Source organism: Notamacropus eugenii, chromosome 4 (assembly GCF_028372415.1).
Source record: "Notamacropus eugenii isolate mMacEug1 chromosome 4, mMacEug1.pri_v2, whole genome shotgun sequence".
NCBI lineage: Eukaryota > Metazoa > Chordata > Mammalia > Diprotodontia > Macropodidae > Notamacropus > Notamacropus eugenii.
The window spans coordinates 257,496,880-257,517,352 of NC_092875.1; the positions used below are offsets into that span (position 1 = coordinate 257,496,880).

General features: G+C 37.7%; 1 pseudogene; it reads left to right on the forward strand.

Annotated features, from left to right (window-relative positions):
- The first annotated feature begins 7,183 nt into the window (after positions 1-7,183).
- On the forward strand, positions 7,184-8,447 carry LOC140501168 (dnaJ homolog subfamily A member 2 pseudogene; annotated as a pseudogene).
- The last annotated feature ends 12,026 nt before the right edge of the window (positions 8,448-20,473 follow it).

The window sequence follows — 20,473 nt, forward strand, 5'->3', positions numbered from 1 at the left end:
TATATACTACACATAAATGTGTATATGCATGTATATGTCTGTGTGTATGTGAATTTCACTTAAATAGAGTCCTCACAATGTAGACTGATAAGCTTGACTGATTACTGGCAAAGTGAATGTTTATCATTACCAGACTAGTAGAAGAAGGGAATGCAGAGGGAGGAGCCAAGGTTTCCTGTCACTGAGAAGTTATAGAGACTACAGCACAGATGATTCCTAAGGTGCCTTCTCCTTGTGAAATTCTAAAACTTGGGTCACCTACTAACTATGACTCTTTTTTATTGAATAAAATATAAATTATTTATCTTAACATTCAAGGTCTCCCACAATATGCCCCCCTTTCTCCTTTTTATTTTTTTTATTTTTAATTTCTTTATTTAACTTTTAACATTCATTTTCACAAAATTTGGGGTTCCAAATTTTCTCCCCATTTGTCCCCTTCCCCCACCCCAAAACACCAAGCATTCTAATTGCCGCTATCACCAATCTGCCCTCTCTTCTATCATCCCTCCCTTCCCTTGTCCCCATCTTCTCTTTTGTCCTGGAGGGCCAGGTAACTTTCTATACCCCATTACCTGTATTTCTTATTTCCTAGTAGCAAGAACAGTACTCAACAGTTGTTCCTAAAACTTTGAGTTCCAACTTCTCTTCATCCCTCCCTCCCCACCCATTCCCTTTGGGAAGGCAAGCAATTCAATATAGGCCATATCTGTGTAATTTTGCAAATGACTTCCATGACAGCTGTGTTGTGTAAAACTAACTATATTTCCCTCCATCCTATCCTGCCCTCATTGCTTCTATTCTCTCTTTTGATCCTGTCCCTCCCCATGAGTGTTGACCTCAAATTGCTCCCTCCTCCCACTGCCCTCCCTTCCATCCCCCCCCACTTCTCCCCTTCTCCCCCATTTTCCTGTATTGTAAGATAGGTTTTCATACCAAAATGAGTGTGTATTTTATTCCTTCCTTGAGTCAAGTGTGATGAGAGTAAACTTCATGTTTTTCTCTCACCTCCCCTCTTTTTCCCTCCACTAAAAAGTCTTTTGCTTGCCTCTTTTATGAGAGATAATTTGCCCCATTCCATTTCTCCCTTTCTCCTCCCAATGTATTTCTCTCTCACTGCTTAATTTCATTTTTTTTAAAATATGACCCCATCCTATTCCATTCACTCCGTGCTCTCTCTCTCTGTGTGTACGTGTGCACGCATGCATATGTGTGTGTGTGTGTGTGTGTGTGTGTGTGTGTGTGTGTGTGTAATCCCACCACCTACCCAGGTACTGAAAAGTTTCAAGAGTTACAAATATTGTCTTTCCATATAGGAATGTAAACAGTTCAACTTTTATAAGTCCCTTATGACTTCTCTTTGCTGTTTACCTTTTCATGCTTCTCTTCATTCTTGTGTTTGAAAGTCAAATTTTCTTTTCAGCTCTGGTCTTTGCATCAAGAATGCTTGAAAGTCCCCAATTTCATTGAAAGACCATTTTTTCCCCTGAAGTATTATACTCAGTTTTGCTGGGTAGGTGATTCTTGGTTTTAGTCCTAGTTCCTTTGACTTCTGGAATATCCTATTCCACGCCCTTTGATCCCTTAACGTAGAAGCTGCTAGATCTTGTGTTATCCTGATTGTATTTCCACAATACTTGAATTGTTTCTTTCTAGCTGCTTGCAATATTTTCTCCTTGACTAGGGAACTCTGGAATTTGGCCACAATGCTCCTAGGAGTCTCTCTTTTTGGATCTCTTTCAGGCAGTGATTGGTGGATTCCTTGAATACTGATTTTGCCCTCTGGTTCTAGAATCTCAGGGCAGTTTTCCTTGATAATTTCATGAAAGATGATGTCTAGGCTCTTTTTTTTGATCATGGCTTTCAGGTAGGCCCATAATTTTTAAATTGTCTCTCCTGGATCTATTTTCCAGGTCAGTTGTTTTTCCAATGAGATAGTTCACATTATCTTCCATTTTTTCATTCTTCTGGTTTTGTTTTGTGATTTCTTGGTTTCTCATAAAGTCATTAGCCTCCATCTGTTCCATTCTAATTTTGAAAGAACTATTTTCTTCAGTGAGCTTTTGAACCTACTTTTCCATTTGGCTAATTCTGCTTTTGAAACCATTCTTCTCCTCATTGACTTTTTGAACCTCTTTTGCCAGTTGAGTTAGCTTGTTTTTCAAGGTGCTATTTTCTTCAGCATTTTTTTGGGTCTCCTTTAGCAAGGTGTTGACCTGCTTTTTATGCTTTTCTTGAATCTCTCTCATTTCTCTTCCCAGTTTTTCCTCCACCTCTCTAACTTGATTTTCAAAATCCTTTTTGAGCTCTTCCATGGCCTGAGCCCATGGAATATTTATTCTGGATGTTTGGGATACTGAAGCCTTGACTTCTGTGTCTTTCCCTGATGATAAGCCTTGTTCTTCCTCATCAGAAAGGAAGGGAGGAGATATCTGTTCACCAAGAAAGTAACCTTCTATGGTCTTATTTTTTTTCCCTTTTCTGGCCATTTTCCCAGCCAGTGACTTGACTTCTGTGTGTCCTCTCCAGCCCCACCTCACCTCCAGATCTGCCCAGCCAGAGCTTGGAGTCTGAGATTCAAATGCTGCTTCCCTGCCTCAGGGCTTTGGGTGGGGGCAGGGCTGCTATTCAGTGTGAGATTAAGTTCAGGTGCTCAGGTGGGGGCAGGGCTGCCTTAAGGGGCTCAGTTCCCTCAGGGTGTTTATGTGGAGACCTTCAACAATGGATCCAAGCTCCTGCCTGCCTTGGGAGCCCTTGTCCCCTGCCACCTCCGCTGCTGCCTCAGCTGCTGCCTGCTGAAGGGGCCTGAGTTATGGGGACACCCCACTCCCCTCTTGACCAGCCAAAAAGACCCTCTCACCGACCCTTGTCACCTGTGGGTGGAGGGACCTGCATAGCAGCTGGAGATTCTGTCCCCGAAGCCTGCTCGGATCTGCTTCTCTCGGTGCTGCGCGGCCAAGGCAGGGCTGGGTTATGTGCTGGGTCCGGGGCATGATGGACCTTTCACGTTGATTTTTCAGGGCTCTCTGGAACAGAAATCTCCTCCATTCCATTGTTCTGTGGCTTTTGCTGCTCCCGAATTTGTTGAGAGTTCTTCTTTACAGCTATTTTATGGGCTGTTGGTTCGGAGCTAGCATATGTGTGTCTTTCTACTCTGCCATCTTGGCTCCTCCCCTCTAAAGGTCTCCCTTTCTCCTTTTTAGCCTTCTCTAGTGCTGTAGCAGTTTCTCTTTGGGTCCTCTTTGTTCCATCTAAACTGTGCTGCTCTATATTCCATTCTCATCTTGTCTTATTCTGTCTCCCTACCTCTGCTTAGGATCTCCTTTGGTCCTTGGAGAGATGCCTCTATATCCCTTCCCCCATCAATTGAAGTTATTTCCTTATTCAAAACTCAATTCAAGTGTCATCTCCTGCTTACTTTCCCTGACACACTCTTTCCCATACAAAAAGAATTCGGCTTTTCTCAAATTCCCCATAGCATTTTGCTGGCAATTTCCTTTAGATTTGGCATCTATTCCGTTTTATTATGTTTATTCATGAATATGTCACTTCTCTCGATAAGACCATGACGTCCCCCATGGATGGAGTCAGTGTCATATCAATTTCTGCATACCCTGGGTATAGCACAGGACTACATCTACAGTAGCTTTCAACAAAAACGTTGTTGAATGGAATCATCTTTCAAAAGAACATGCTAACAAGTTCACTACTTAAAATAACTGCTTGATGATTCTATATGGTTTGATTTTTTTACCAATATATGAATTCTAAATTTAAATCATATGGGTATTTATTATTATAGAAATAGTTTCATTATGATGATTTTTGTGCTTTGCCATACCAATAAAACAATGTGCAATTGCTTTCTTAATGGGAAACAGGTGATCATAAGTTTATCATGATCTTTCACTATACAATTCATCATCTGCAATACAGGAATATCTGTTTCCTCACTGAACTGTCCTGAGCAAAGGTATGTATTTATTATTGAATTTGCAACTGCAAATAAAGAAACATTAGCTAAGTGATAACTGCAAGAGCAAGATCAGTCATCACTTTCTAAAATCAGTGAGAAGACACATGTTTTTCAAAATATGCTTTGCTATCAATGTGGACAAGATAAACATTTTTCTGAACTTTTTTTTAGGATTTCCCCCTTGGTTATGATTAAGGAGGAATGACAAAGAAAAGTACAATTTTGTTACTATCATGTTAAATGAGAGACAGAGAGAGAGATGGATTGATGGATGGGTGGGTAAATGGATGGATGGATAGATAGGCAGGTAGATAGAGATGATGATGATGATGACAAATAATAAATGTGCTAGTTGACTACATGACCAGAAAGCAGAGAGAAAAATACTTCACTAGATCAATATTTTAAGATGTCTTGTAATGGTATTCATATAGTTTCCGTGTATGTCTAAGCAAGTAGACTCCCAAGTATTTTTATACGTTCTGCAGTTATTTTAAGTGGCATTTCTCTTCATATCTCTTTTAAATTTCTGGAGTAGATATTATTCTTTAAAATCAAACTGTGCATGATAGAAATTTACAATTTCTTATGCTTTTTTGTTTATTGAAAGGTTTGTGGTTTTTAATGAATTCACAATAAAAACTTTAATTAAAAAATCTAAAGCAATACGAAATAAGTTCTCCATAGAAATATTAAAGGTTCATACAGTTCATGATCTCTTTTGAAACAGTTTTAGGACTCTCAGTAGATTTTTTTTTCCTTCTACAATGTGTAATACAGATAGCCCTGTCCTAGTTGAAAGTTGAGAAACAAGAAAGAAAGCAAAACCAAAAAGACCAGGAAAAAAACATTGACCTTCCTTGGAAGAAAAAAGAAGAGCAAAGTGACCATCATTCCCCTGACACACAAACACCTACCACGCTTGTTAGTGTGTTCTTCAAAGTTTTGAAATAAAAAGTAGCTATTTGATTTGTTTCACGAAATGTTGTTTTTAACTGTGCTCCTCTCTATTTTGACCACATGATGGCAGCATTGGATAAGAACTGACTGTTTTATTCAGAATCATGCTCTTCTGATGATGAATGGGTCATAAAATTTAAAGTTGGACGTAAATTCAGAGACTCTAATTCAAAGGTTCTTAACCTTTTTGGTATCATGTACCCCTTTAGGACTCCAGTGAAAGCCTTCAACTGCTTTTCAGAATAATAGTTTTAAATACATAAGACAAAATATATAGGACTAAAGAGAAAAGCAACTGTATTGAAATAAAGACGTCTATTTTTCCCATCTAAGTTCATAGAGTCCTTGAAATCTATCCACAGACGATTTTTGTGTCTATGAACCCTTAGTCAAGAATACCTTCTCATTTTTAAAGATGAGCTAGCAAAGCCCCAGTAGGTTACAAAACTTGCACAAGGTTGCTGAGCAAAATAGCATCCTGGGAAACCCAGTTCCTCTGACTCCACAGGTAGTTTTTGCCACTCTAGGTGATTTTGCCTACAGTAATTGTACCTGGCTATTGTTATGGAAATAGTGATCACCTGCTTTCCATTTCCACTGAGGAGAGAAAGAGAATGGTAAGGTTAAAGATGGTCATGTAAGGAGGTATTACAAAGGCTAAATTCCAGACTAACATTGATTCTCCATGTAGCAGGAGGTAAAATGGTGGAAGAGAAAGAATTCTGGAGTTGGAGTCAGAGAATATGGATTCAAATCCTAGCTCCGCTACGTTAAACAAGTGAAAACTTCCTTATTTATCAAAGAAGGGAGAACCTAATGAACTTAAAGGTTCTTTCAGTCTCTAAATTCCTGATCTTTTGTTTGATCTGGATTTTTCATCTTCCTTCATGACCTCTATCGATTGCCACAACTAAGTATATGCCATAGTTATTAATTACTGTCATGGCTAAAATGAATGAACCTGAACCAAGCAATTTAAAAGTCAGTGTGAAGCAGAGATAAGAAATAGGAAAGTTCTCGGTATCTAATTTGAGATTATTTAGAATTCATGAACTCAAGTTTCTCATTTACTCCAAAGTTCAAAATCCATTTATTCTGGCTAAAGTGTGACATTTTTGCTTACAATTCTATAAAAAAAAAAATAGATTACACAAATGAGATTTTCATTTAAATAAACTGATCATATATTTATATGGTGTTTGAAGGTATCACCTTACTTTTAGGGTAGATTTCCCCCAGAAAATTCTTCTGTCAGATTCAGTAGACTCTAAGGGTCTGGATTCCCTAATATCATAGCTCACAAGCTCTCTTCTATGTGTTTCTCTCTAGTGATCAGTGAAAGGAGTTCAAAGTAAAGGCATTTCATGAATTAGAAAAAGAAATCGCAATTTCCTCATAACTCTGAGGTATAGTCTCCTACAAACATATAAAGCTAGTGGGAAAGGGAACATCCATAAGGAACTCAATGTGTAAGTATGCACAAGAAAGGAGCACACATAGCCAGAAGGCAAGTGTATTAATATGTATTAATGCATGTGGTTAGAATACAAGCATAGGGGTGCACATAAGTAAGGAATTATGAATTAACATATTTTCTATTTCCCTCCACTGCCTGTATAGCAATACTTGGCTCTTTGAAACAAAACAAACATCTTCCAACTGAATTTTTATCTCATACAAGGCCACGTTTTTCTATTTCTTTAAAAATCTTGATGAAGTAACAGATAAATTCATCTGAAGTCCTTCTTTCCAAAGTTTGTGAAAAGAACACCATGTTTACCTAAAGAAACACACTAGGAAATATCAAATTTTTCAATCTCTACTGCCATCCAGTGACCAACTGCTAAAATACAAATTGTGCTCTAAAATCTTCAGCAAAACGTGGTGTGTGAATGTAACTATATGCTCTGCCATCATTTTAAAAGGAAGTATAATTCTATAATAAATCATCACTGAACTCAATAAAATCATCATCATTATAAAAGAGTAAACAAATTAATCTGTGAATATTATTCTTAGGCAAAAAACATCTCATTTTTAAAAATTCACACTTCTAAAATTCAAACTTTTAATTTTCATTCACCAAAATTTATTTTAAAAATACATGCAAGGAGAGAGTTCAGCCCCTCCTCTTCCGTCCTCCTCCACCTCCTCTCGCTTGTCCTTCTCCTCAGCCGTCGCCGCTGCCGCCTCTCGAGGGCCCGGGTTGGCAGTTGCTTTCTACCATCTCCTGCCCTCTGCCCTGGGATGGTGAACGTGGCAGATACGAAGCTCTACGACATCCTTGGGGTCCCTCCAGGAGCCAGCGAGAGCGAGCTGAAGAAGGCTTATAGAAAGCTGGCCAAGGAATACCATCCTGATAAGAATCCAAATGCAGGGGACTAATTCAAAGAAATAAGTTTTGCATATGAAGTTTTATCAAACCCTGAGAAACGGGAGTTATATGATCGATATGTGGAGAGCAAGGTGTTCGAGAAGGTAGTGGTGGAGGTAGTGGCATGGATATTTTTTTCTCACATTTTTGGTGGAGGATTGTCCAGTTTTATGGGTAATCCGAATAGAAGTCGAAATGGTAGAAGAAGAGGCGAGGACATGATGCATCCACTCAAGATGTCTTTAGAAGATCTTTATAATGGCAAGACCATCAAACTGCAACTTAGCAAAAATGTTCTTTGTAGTACATGCAGTGGCCAAGGTGGCAAGACAGGAGCTGTTCAGAAATGTAGTGCATGTCAGGGTTGAGGTGTAAGAATAATGATAAGACAGCTGGCTCCTGGGATGGTAGAGCAGATGCAATCTGTGTGTCCCGATTGTAATGGAGAAGGAGAAGTAATTAATGAGAAAGATCGTTGTAAAAAATGTGAAGGAAAGAAGGTGATAAAAGAAGTGAAGATTCTTGAAGTCCATGTAGATAAAGGCATGAAACATGGACAGAGAATTACAATTACTGGAGAAGCGGACCAGGCCCTAGGAGTGGAACCAGAAGACACTGTTCTTTTGCTACAAGAGAAGGAGCATGAGGTGTTCCAGAGAGATGGAAATCATTTACATATGACACACAAGAAAGGACTTGTTGAAGCACTATGTGGATTTCAGTTCACATTTAAGCACCTAGATGCCCATCAAATTGTGGTGAAATATCCATCTGGCAAAGTAATTGAACCAGGCTATGTCCGTGTAGTTCAAGGAGAAGGAATGCCACAGTATCGTAATCCCTTTGAAAAAGGTGATCTTTACGTAAAGTTTGATGTACAGTTTCCTGAAAACAACTGGATTAGCCCAGAGAAACTTGTTGAACTTGAAGACCTTCCAGCTAGACCTGAAGTTCCTAGTGTGACTGGTGATACAGAAGAGGTAGATCTTCAGGGGTTGGATAGCACTCGAGGCTCTGTAGGTGGTCAGAGGAGCGAGGCTTATGATGACAGCTCCGATGAGGAAAGCAGCCATCATGGACCTGGAGTACAGTGTGCCCACCAGTAAACATTGCTTTAAAAAAGAAGAAAAAGAAAAATTGCACAAGAGGAAATACTTTCCAGTGTTGCCTGATTTGTTTTCAGCAATCTAGCTGGATTGTCTAAGCAATCCAGATGAACTGATGGACAGTATTGCTGTATGTGTAACTTTTAAATTGGTTATGGTATCTACAGAGAGTGTATAATTTAAACTAACCACAAAGCTTTACATCTTCATTTTGACTGTTCTGTAGCAGAATAAAGCACTTGAAAGGAAAAGAGTCCCTTTCACATGGGTTCTAAAACATAAAATAAAATACATGCAATGAATTGCTTATTATTATTATTATTACAAAACATAAGCTGATGAGACAGCCTGTTTCCCTTCCTGTTCAATCTGATTCTCAATTCACTCTTCGTTCATAATACCTGTCAAAGATGTTTATATGGATAGAAAAGATCTAGAATTTGTCCATCTAATTACATGTCAGTTTGGAAAACACGGATTCTTCAGATGGTTTTTCCATGAGTAGGTCAAATTCATTTCAATTGTTAAATATTTCATCCAAAGTTTGTTCTGTGTTCTGAGGTTTAATACAATCTACATAATGTTCTTCACAAAGAGGAGCATTTGAAGAACCTCACCATCTATGGATAATTCCTCTTCAATTTGAATTTAGGACCATGTCTCCTCCAAATGTAGTTAATACTTCTTTCTTTTATGCTTCACTTGATATTAACAATCAAAGGATTGAGAAACTGTATTTCAGTTGTTAATTTTGTCAAAGAAACTTTAAGGATTTTGATGTATTCATGGGATACTCCTTTTTGGAGGCGGTATGTTTAACTCAGTCAAACTCTTCCTTATAATCAACAAAATCGCCAGCAGTATCTTGTTATTTATATTTTTCAGTAAATTGTATGATAGTAAAATTTAATCTATTGTGGAATACAGCTTGCAAAAGCTTAGCTACTCTCTATGATCTTGAGGTATATGTAGGTAATTTTCATAAAATCTATATAGATGGAAAAGTTATACATATATATTTTATATATTATATAGGTCATATGTATATTACATATGTTATACATATGTATTTATATAGGATTACATAGGTTATACATATATATTTTTATATAAGATTATATTAGTTATACATAACTATACATAACATATTGTATAAAGGATTATATAGGTTATATATATCTTTTATATAGGTAGGATTATACATTATATAGGTCATATACATATATTATACAGGATTATATAGATTACACATATATATTTGTATATATAAGTTATACATATATTTTATGTAGGTGAGAAAGTTGGAATATTGATCTTCAAGTGTCACTGCTCTATGTTACTTCCTCTATTACCTTAGAAATAAGGTCCAATAATATTTTTAACAATTACCATTTTCCATGGAAGATTACAATAATCTGTCAATTAATATATTTTTTCACTCTTTAGAGCTATGCTATTTTCATTTAAATTGAAAAAAACATAAATTTCCATACTACTTTCTGTTATCTTAATTCCTGGTATTGTGTTAATCCTTTAAGTATCTTCATATGTTGCTTTTTTGGGGAGAAAAGAAGAGAAAGAATAATCCAGGGAAATATCTCAGAGAGTCAACTGAGGAGAACCTTTGAGACATGTTCAGCGAAAGATAAGTTATTTCTGTTGTGCTTATGACCTTTTCAGTTTCCTGGATTTGTCTGCTGATCTATTTCATAGATGCATGATGCCCCAATACATGACACTAATGTGTAATGAGCCCTGGGCTATTGGCTCTGAATAGCAATTAAGTTCTAACGCCTGAAAAGGGGTTGAAATCTATATTCAAGCCTGAAAGATTAAACTCTGAAGTAGAAAGTAAAGTCTCCCACTATTTCTGCTTTTATTTAATCTGCAAGTTTTTAGATCTTCTTTCAAAATAATCACTTTAAATTGCTCAACCTAAATGGTTTAGCCAATTGTAACTCTTTCTCTGCTTAAAAGCAGCAGTGAAAGCTATGTTATTTCTTTTCTCTTTCCTATTGAATTTTCATTAGCTTTCATCTAAAGGATGTTGTCAAGAGCTGCTCTCTCCATGATAATAATTTGAGGCACAGAGTACTTAAACCCCACCCTCACAATAGATAATAGAGTATCTTATTTGGAAATTTAGTCAGTACATTAGTCAATAAGCATTTATAAATTTCCAATTATGTGCCAGGAATTGTGCTGAGTGTTGAGGCTGCAAAGAAGACAGAAGATAATCTCTGCTTTCAAGGAGCTTCTGGTTTAATGAGGAAGACAACATGCAAATAACAATATACATAAGCTATATACATAGAATAAATTGGATATAATAAAGTGAAGGCACCAGAGGGAAACCAGGAAAGGTTTTTTGGGGAAAGTTGGGATTTTAGCCTAAGAAACCAGGAAGTAGGAATAAGGAGAAAGAGAATTCCAGTCATGGGGGACGACCGATGAAAATTTCCAGAATCAAAAGATAGGATGTCTTCTGAGAAACATCAAGAAAGTCTTACAGTACATGGTGGGAGTAAGGTATAAAAAGACTAGAAAGACAGTGGAGGCCAGATTGTAAAAGACTTGGAATGCAAAACAGGATTTATATTTTATTCTGGAGGTGATAGCAAACCCCTGGAATTTACTGAATAAGGAGCTGTCATAGTCAGATCCATGCTTTAGATTAATTTGACAGATGAATGGAGAATGCACTGGAGAAAGGAGAGACGAGACAGGGAGACCAAACAACAGGCTAATACAATAACCCAGGCATGAGGTGATGAGAGCTAGCAGTAGTGTGGTGGCTCTCTTCCTCTCAGAGGAGAGAAAAGAATGTATTTGAGAGATGTTCAAAAAAATAAAATCAACAGTCCACGAAAACAGATTGGATATTGGGGTGGAAGAGAGATAGAGTAAGGAGTAAAAGGTTTTAGATTTTGAACCTGTATGAGTGGGAAGATGGTGGTACACTCAACAGTAATGGGAAAGTTCAAAAGTAATAAAGGGATAATGAGTTCAGCTTTGAATATATTGAATTTAAGATTTCTACAAGCCATCTAGTTTCAGATGTTTTAAAAGGCAGTAGGCAATGCAAGTCTGGAGATTAGGAGAGAGATTAAGGTTGAATGAATAGATCTAAGGATCATCAGCATAGAGATGACAATTGATGGGAGCTAAGAATAACACCAAGCGAAATATTATAGAGGGAGAAGAGAAAAAGGATCAGGAGAGTCTTGAGGGACATCATCGTAGGCAGGCTTGGGAAATAAGGAGTACCAAAGACCTCTCTGTTCTCAAGATGCAGATCACACTTTTTTTGGAAGTCTCTTCTAATATGTACCCTTTTATGGCAATAGAAATGTATAACCTAAAAAGATGGAATCATGGTTGCTTGGACAAATGCTAAAAGAGAGTGGGCTTTCTTTTTTACTTTTTCCTTTGGAATCTTTCATCTTTTTTCCCTTCCCTCATAGACACACTTTCCAAAGACTTTGAGTTAATTCATGCTCTTTTCTTGCTATCCTAAATAAGTCTTGTGAAAATAATTATTAATATCTTGTCGTGACTGACTAACAAAAGCAGAATTAACTATTCTGGCATCTCTAGGGTTAATCTGCATTTTTTTTTCCACTTTTACATAGTCTATCATAAAAGCAGTTGGGAGTTTCATTTTTCCTCTTGGACAGTTTCACGAAACTTACTCTAGTTCTCTGGATGTGCTAGGCAATTTTCCATTTCTCAAATCAAAGCATCCCTAGCTTGTATCAGTCTAGTAAAATCACATGAATCATTAGGATTCCAGAGATGGTCTTGTAAAGACCAATTAGGAAGACTTCCTGGTCTAGGAGAAGCATAAGTTCTGCGGAGTCTACTGGCTACTTCTATGACAACTGCCCTCTCTCCAGGCAAAAACAAAGTGTCCATTAAATTAATAAAATCCCCTCCCCCCAAAAGTAAGATTATAGCATCTAAAAATGACCTGGAACTCGTTGATAAAAGCTTCAGATTTCTCATCAAATTTGGGGGTGTCCTTTCTCCAGGTAACAAAATCAGAGGTTCTGAAAGAGTGATGATTTCTAATAAGAGCTAAACCTCCATTAGTAATATCCTGAACATATCTTGAAGGGGAAAAATGAAGTAGGCTGTTCCTAGCAGAGTCATAAGAAATTGGATTACGCATAGTAGCATTATTAGTTAGGTTTCCTCGAATAGGTGGTAAGCCTCCATCACTGAGGGAGTAAGATTCTTTGAAATAAAGTAATAAGTTGGAGAAGCAGATGGAGAAGTAGGAGAAGGGTAGAAGTAAACTGAGTGAAAGGAGTGTAAGATTAAACAGGAGAAAATGAAATGGGCTCTCTTTTTTGTTGCGGACAAGATTTATCAGTTAGAGTTGCCCAGTAGAACCAATAATTCATTTAACATGGGTAAGAGTTTTCAACACTATCTCAGTCTTTCCAAAATACAATAATCCAAAGAGCCATACTTAGCCAATCTCAATGGCTGAGTTCCTAGCAGTCTTGGACCAACTTTTAGTAAGGTTAACAGCACATGCTTTTGTCATTCCCAGCTGAACCATCAGGCTACCTTAACTCCAGGATTTCAGTAAATTTTCCAGAGAGATCAATGGAGGAATATTAGTTTCTGCTCCCACTGGCATCCTTTAAAGGCATATTAAATGGGAAAACAACTGCAGACAATCATTAAGTGGCCCTGGGGAGGATTAATTAGGGAAGACTGTCACAAGCGACCCTATAGCAGCATTCTCATATGTTTTGTGATTTTTAGGGGTTCGGATTCGTTCCTGTAAATAACACTCCCACACTGCTTTAAAAATGAAGGTAGTTTAATTATAGACTGTCTATAATTACATCCAATACAACAGATAATACACAATAAGCACAGAGTAATAAGTATAATAATCAATATAGCAGAAAAAGAAAAAGAAAACATCACCAATTCGGGGAGGCACCAACCCTTGAATTTCATCAGCTGGGGAATCCCGGGATACAGCGTTCAGGGTCCGAATTGGGAGCACAGAGGTCCCAGGCAGAGCGTCCTCTCCATGGCTGAGATTCCGAGGACTTACACTAGGCGGGGGGACTTTATAGGGACCTAGACAAAGAAGGCTTTTTGCCAACGGCTCCGCACACTGTTCTGAGCTGGTCAGCACATGGCCATGGGAATACGGGTTTTGTCCATCAAGGAGATATCATACGGGGGCCACAAGATATAAGCTAATTAATCATATACTGGGAGGACTAGCCAGATCCTCCAAGTATTATCTATGTGTTCCGGGAGTGGCTAGTTCCCAAAACATTAAGGCATGGCCAACTCGCGCATGTTATGTTCCTTGAGAAGTCACCAAAAGGACAGAGTGAATTTACTTTATTCAAGGGATATGAAATATTCTTTCATCATAGAAGAGAACTATTGACTCATGGGGCCTCCTAGTCAGACTTGTGGGACTTGTTACCTTTAGCCAGTTTTCTAGGAATGCAGTTCTCAAGACTGGCAAATCTTCCTTCTAAGGTAGGATTCCTCAGAAGTTCCCTTCCAAGGGGCCACATGGCTCAGTTGTATCCCTCAGGCTTGCTCTTTACAATGATTCAATTTACCTTGACACATAGGTGCAACAGCCTTGGGAGACCAGCAGGGAACCTGACCTAAATGGCCTCCATTTTTTCAGGTCTAAAAGGATTATTCAAAGAGTAGAGGAAAAGAGGGAGGAGTACCAGTAAAAACCTGAGTCAGCTCAAATGAAAGTCTACAGTTGACTACACATTCTTTTCAGCATGACACTCACCAGGAGCTTATTTGTGTTGCCACCTCAGATCCCCATCCCAGTAGTTTCTCTGTTTCTCTGACCTTGATATCTTCTCTAGTAAGCCTCAGTATGTCTGATTGGCTGCTTTAATCTTGATCCTTTTGTGAATATACCTGTGATTTTGACTGAAGCAGTCATGAACCCTTATCCATGCATGAATAAGCCCAGAGCCTGACCAATGATTTTGCCTAATCTCAATCCTTGTCTGCCTTATCACCCATCATGCCCTACACATGAACATTTAATGTCTTAGCAATGATCTCCCAGGTCTGGAGTCTTTCTCATTTGATCACACCTTTCATTTAAGCTTGGCAGGGAGCCACATTCCCTTCCCCTTCTCCCCCAAGTCAGGTTCCCCCAAGCTAAATCTTCTATTTGAGTTTCCCACTGACAGTTATTTGCTGTGGCAAAACTAGATAGCATATTCTAGCTTCTTCTGCTTTAGGAATTTTGATCCCCTCCGTTTTCACTTCCCTTCTGCTGACATAAGCATTATTTCTCCACCCCCATTTCACAAATGAAGACCAGCAGAGAGTAAGAAGATGCTGTTCAGTTAAAATGCCTTGCAGAAAACAGCATGGTCATATCCCTAGAGAACATTGTAATTCTACAATATAGATGATGTGAATAGTCCTGGCTACGTGCTGGTGCTCCCTAGATGTCTGCCTCCTCTTGTATTTGTCCTAGGAATGTGCCCTCGTAAGATATGTTCCCCAGTCATATGTTTCCTGTACGTGTGCTTTCCTCAAAATGTGAAATAGTCCATAGGGAAAACTTCCTTCTTGTGATGTATTTCAACTTTCTTGGCATTTATTTTACTATATTGTTTAATTATATTTCATTTGCCATGATCTAATAATCGCTTTGCTTTCTTCAGTTTACTTTCATTTCCCAGGTTCCATTTTTTTCCTTTCCTCAACAAGAATCATTTAGCAATTTATATATCTAGCGTTCTTTGGTCCAATTGAGAATAAGTTCCTCCACCACTACTCATAGCTTGAATATCATCTTTTACAACATTTATTTAAATATTTATCGTACACATCTACAAATAAAAGGCAATTCCTGACTTGTGTCTTGGGAGTCAATTTGGTCAATCAAGAAACATTTATTAAGTACCTACTTTATTCTAGATGCTACTAAGCCCTGGGAATACAAAGAAAGGCAAATGGCAGACCCTGACCTCGAGAAGCTTACAGCTTAATAGAGGAGAGAGTGTGTAATTAGTTATGCACCCAATATATACAGGATAAATTGAAAATAATCAAGAGAAGGAAGGTACTAGAATTAAAGGGATCTGGAAAAGCTTTCTGTAGAAGGTAGGATTTTATCTGGTATTTGAAGGAAGCCAGAGACTCAGGAGGCAAAGATGAGGAGGAAGAGTATTTGATGCATGAGGGACCAGGAAAACTGCCTGGAGTTGGGAGATGGAATGTCTTATTCAAGGAACAACAAGGAGGCCAACGTCACTGGGTTAAAAACGAAGTAGAGGGGTATAAGATGTAAGAACCCTGGAAAGATAGTGGAGGAGTGGGCTAGGTTTTGAACATCCAATAGAAGATTGGTATTTGGTCTTAGATGTGATAGGGTACCAATGGAGTTTATTTAGTAGGTGGAGGGAGGTAACACCCTCCCCCTATAGTCAGATCTGTGCTTTAAGAAGATCACGTTGTTGGTCAAGTAGAAGATAGACTGAAGTAAATAGAAACTTGTGATGGGAAGCTCAACCACCAGGTTATTGCAATAGTCCTGGAACTAGGAGAAAAGTCTGAACCACTGTGGTGGGAATGTTAGAGTATAAAAGAGAACATATATGAAAGATGCTTTAAAAAGTTAAATTAAGAGAATGTGACAACATATTGGATATGGGGGGTGAGATTAAGAGGGGAATCTAAGATGATACCTAAATTTTAGACCTGGGTATCTGTGAGGAAAAAATGGCTAATCTGCAGTTACAGTTCAATGAAGACGCTCCTGGAACCTCATTCTAGTAGAATAAGGGAAAGGCAACTCTGAAGTCATATTCACTTTGTGGGGAATGGATATTTTTGTCAAGGTCATAAAAGGATCAATTCAGAGATGAAAAAGAGAACCGCGAGAGTCATATAATTGAAGCCAAAGAAGAGAGTATCAAGAAAGGAGGCAGACAAAAGTGTCATATGAAATGGAGTGGTCAAGGAAAATGGGGGAGGGGAAAGCAGGAAAGCATTGGATTTGGTGATTAGGAGTGTGCTATTGACCTGGGAAATAACGTTTCACAGATTGGAAGACAAATTTCAAAAGACTGAGGAATTAGTGGGCAGTAAAGAAATGAAACTCACTAGTTTTCTAGAAGTTTGGTAGTAGAAAGAAAGAAGGAGAAAAAAAAAAACTGTTGCAGTGTCACCAGAGTCAAGAAATGAGTGTTTTGGAATGAATGGAGCTGAGTATGTTTGTGGACTGAAAAGATGGAGTTGGTAGAGAGGAAAGATTAAGATGCATATGGGAAAAGAAATGACTGACAGAGTCCTGGAGGCACTAATTAATCACCAAGTGTTTACTAAGTGCCATTATTTGCCAGGCATTGTACTATAGGTGCTGGAGAAATAAATACAAAGAATGAAATAATACCTCCTTCCAAAGAGCTTGCATTCAAATGGGGAAGACAATAATATCTGTCTACCTATCTATAGCAATATCTATCTGTATGTATGTATGTATACAGAGTAAAATGAAAAGGGAATAAATACAAATAAACTCAAAGTAGTTAAATATAAGGCAGATTAGCAATTTTGAAAAACTTAAGAATGATAAATACAATGGCCAATCAAAATGCCAGAGGACCCAAGATGAAATATGTTGTCCACTTCCTGAAGGAGAGGCAAAATACTCAGGGTTCAGATTAATATATATTTTTAGACAGGGATAATATAGGAATTAGCTTTGCTTGACTATGAATATTTGCTACAAAGGCTTTATTTTTCTTTTCTTCTTCCTTGTTTTGGGGATGGGGAGTAGGAGAAAAAGGGACAGATTTTTGCTAATTGAAAAAAATGAAATAAAGCTAATATATATTATATATACATACATGTGTGTACATATATATGTATATATACATATATGCATGTACACACAGAGATACATGTATATGTATATATGCACACACACACACACACACACACACACACACACACATATATATATATATATATATATATATATATATATATATATATATACATACAAAATGTGGTAGTTTGGATGAGATGTTTCCTTTAGTTGAAGGAAGCACCAAGGAAAGCTTTATGTAGAATGTGGTGCTTGAACTCTATTGGAGAAAGGATTCTGTGGTTCAAAGGTGAGAAAGGAGTTCATTTTAGGTATGGAAAATAGCTAGTACAAAGAGGGATGGTGGAGGGGAAGGAAAAGGAGCAAATGTTTTTTTAAGTGCCTACTTTATGACAGACACCATGCTCAGCACTTGACAAATACTATCACATTTGATATTCACAATAACTTTATTAGCTAGGTGTTATTGTGATCCGTATTTTACATGAGGAAACTGATACAAATAGAGGTTAAGTGACTTGCCCAGGGTCACATAACTAGTGTCTGAGACTGGATTTGAACTCAAACCTAAGTGACTTCAGGATTAGCCCTCTAAGCTTTGTGTTGCCTAGAGACCTAAGGCACAGAGATAAGACATGTGAGATACTGAGAGAAGGCTATTTTGACCTGATCCCAGAATGTGGTAGGCAGTAACACACAATGAGGCTAGAAATATGGGTTGAGTCAAGGCTGTGAGGCTTTAAGAGCTAAATAAAGGAGCTTTTATTTTATCCTAGAGACAATAGACACTGGAGATGATTGTGTAAGACACTGGAGTTGACATGGTACATCTGTACTCAAGGAAAATCACTTTGGCAACAGTGTGTAGGAGGGATGGAATGAGGCAAAGAGACCAATTAAATAGACTATTGCAATAATATAGGTGAGAAATGATAAGGGACTCAACTAAAGTGAAGGCTATGTAAGCAGACAGGATGTATTCAATGTCAGAGACGTATAGGTAGAAATGGCAAGATTTTGCTACTGATTAAGGGAAATAGACCAAGATAATACCAAGGTTACAAACAGGAAAGTGGAAGTATGATTTTGCCTTCAATAGAAATAGGGAAGTATGGGAGGGTGGAAGATTTATGGGAAAAGATAATGAGTTCAGTTTGGGACATGTTAAGTTTTACATGTCCCTAGGACATCTAATTTGAAATTTTCAATAAGTAAAGCCACTGTGGGAATGAAACTCAGAAGGGAGACATACATATCTGTATCTATTTATCTATCTATCTATATCCATATCTGTAGGTATATATATATATATACATTTTGAGTCACTTCATAAAGTTGATTGAAGTATGGAAGTTAATATGGTTACCAAGTCAGAGAGTACAGAAAGAGAAGAAAAGAAGACCTAGGACAGAGCCTTGAGGAACACCTGCAGTTAGTAAGTGTGATATGTCCAATAAACCATCAAAGGAGATTGAAAAGCAGTCATATAGGTAATAATAGAAACAGGAGAGAGTAGTGCCTTGAAAACCCAAAGAACAAAATAACCCAGAGAAGAGGGTGGTTAACAGTATTAACTGTAGGTCACAAAAGAATGGAAATCAAAAAGGAGCATAAGATTTGGCAAATAAGAAATCAGTTTTAACTTTGAAGAGAGTATTTTCAGTTCAGTGATGAGATCAAAAGTTAAATTGCATTGGGCTTGTGTTTGTCCTTCATTTGCAAAGAAGACCATAACATCAGAGAAATGATGACATGAACTGGAGTTGACTTTGTTTTGAGCGAGGGAGGGCTCTGTAGGTCACCAGCCTCACTTCTCCTCCTGAGCCATCTGAACTCAGTGACCAGATATTCATCAGGATGACTGGAGATGACCCAGGATGCACTGGGAGACCTTGGCCTCTTTGGCCTTGGGCCTATTCAGGTACTCACTTAGGGTGAGGTAAGGCTCATACAGTGAATTGGCCTGTTTAAGAAGTAGTCAGAGAGTAGCTCCTTTAATGAACAAAAGAAAAATAACCAAATCAAGCTAGAAGGGAAGGGAAACAGTTACAACTGATAATCACTCTTTAGCCAGGAGGGGTCTAGGAAACAGCCCTTAAGTGGAGTGAGTATAAAGAAACGAAGCAAAGGAGGAAATGTTTTGCTGAAAAGGGGACAAAAGATACAGAACAATAGCTCAAGGGAATGGAAGAGTGTAGTGAAAATTGCATAAAGAGGAGGAAGCTGGTACATTTTGAAGGCCATAAGGAAGGAACCAGATAAGGAGAGAATGAAGATTTAAGAGAGGGATTGATGGTTGGGACAATCTGCTCAAAGTAGACAATTCACTCAGTGCTAGAGAATTGGAAAGGAGAAAAGCAGATGAAGTTTGCTGAATGAAGTTCAGATGAATAGAAGAATATGGTGGTGAAGAACCAAATAAAGTTAGACAGAATTTGCTTATAGTAAACCCTCTGCAAAATAACATGGTTTCCTTCAGTAGTATTCAGCATGAACACAAAATAACCATAATTAAATAATAAATGTAGGTTCTAGCCTTTCTAGATAAATTTTATGGTCTAAGTTAATATCTACTACAGAAAAAAAAAACATACAATAATTGCTGTGGGATTTCAACCAAACTCTGACTCATTAGACTCATATATCTTCATAAGATTCCTGTCATCTAAATAGTTCTCTATTTTATTTTAAGGTCCTTGAGGACTGAGTTCATGTGTTCTTAATTATCTTTATGTCTCTCCCAGCACCTTGGAACACTGCATTGCACTTATTAAGGACTTAATACATATTTGATGAATTTATATATTAATACATAATTTAGAAATATCTAAATGTTTTCATTACATAGACAAAATATCTGGATTTGTGGCTGATTTTGCATGAAAAGATCTTCACTTGAATCTTTTAACCAAAAGTAGACAAAGCCAGATTATTTCTAAACTAATTATGGATCCAGGTAAAAATCAGAATTGTTTACTAGTTCAGACCTAGCTCCACATGAATGTCTATGTAGGAAAAAAAAGTATATGTGATAGTGGTCCTATATTGGTTTCTTAATTCACCTAGAATCTTGTTTCCATTAATGGAGGCAACATTGTCTCCTCAAAAACATGTAAAAACAAGTCTCCACCTGCTACCTCTGGTTATGCATGTGAATGAGTGCATGGATTCTTCTTTCGTCACATTCACATTTA